Raw genomic sequence first — 1031 nt, 5'->3', positions numbered from 1 at the left:
GCGCTAACGAGGCCGGGCCTCGGCGGCGCGGGGCCCGCGCGCGCGTTGAGCCGCGGATCGGAGCCTGGCGCTCACAGCTGCTTGTCCCGATTCAATGTGAATGATAATCCCATTATTAGGAGATGTCTCATTAAGACATCTGTAACGAGAGCGCTCACCAGCAGCTCCGTGGAAGGATGCCAGCGCTGTTTAAATATTTTTTCCCCCTCCGTTAATGATTAGAGGGTTTTTTTCCCCCTCTTTCCCAAAGAAGAACACCCCTCCCCTCCCCTGCACACACACAAACAAAAGTCTTAATTAGACATTGTTCCTAACAGGGATATTACACAAATTAATTAAACTCAAGCCAATAAACAGCACTGCTCCGCGATTCCRACGGCCCCAGAAATGAAGGGAAATAACGAGGATGGAGGCGCCGCCAGCTGCTGCCGCTGCGGCCCCTTCCCGCGAGGAGCGGGGGCTGCAGGGGCCGGCGCCCGCGCGGCGCCCAGGACTCCTGGGCCCCTCCGCCGCGGGCACGAGCAAGGGCAGAGCCTCGCGTGGCCCCGGCCCGGCTCCTCTCTGCTCGCGCTCCCGGTTTAACCGAGCCGGGCGCTTCCGCGGGCCGGAGCCCGGCTTTGCCCCCGCTCGGCGCCGGGGTTGGGGGGATCGGCCCCGGGGAGGGGATCGGCGGCGGTGCTCCCGGCTCCGGCGGTGTCCCGGAGCGGGGGGAGCCCAGCTGCAGCGCCCCGCACAGCTGCATAGCACCCTGCACCTCTGCATTGCCCCGCACAGCTGCAGCACCCTGCACAGCAGCATAGCACCCTGCACCTCTGCGCTGTCCTGCACAGCTGCAGCACCCTGCACATCTGCAGCACCTCGCACAGCAGCATAGCACCATGCACCTCTGCACTGTCCCGCACAGCTGCAGCACCCTGCACATCTGCAGCGCCTCACCCAGCTGCAGCACCCTGCACAGCAGCATAGCACCCTGCACATCTGCACTGCCCCACACAGCTGCAGCTCCCTGCACATCTGCATTGCCCCACACA

Source organism: Rhea americana, unplaced genomic scaffold (assembly GCF_003343005.1).
Source record: "Rhea americana isolate MKP2758 unplaced genomic scaffold, rheAme1 scaffold_562, whole genome shotgun sequence".
Lineage (NCBI taxonomy): Eukaryota > Metazoa > Chordata > Aves > Rheiformes > Rheidae > Rhea > Rhea americana.
The sequence above is the reverse complement of the archived record's forward strand: the minus strand, read 5'-3'. Positions refer to the sequence as shown.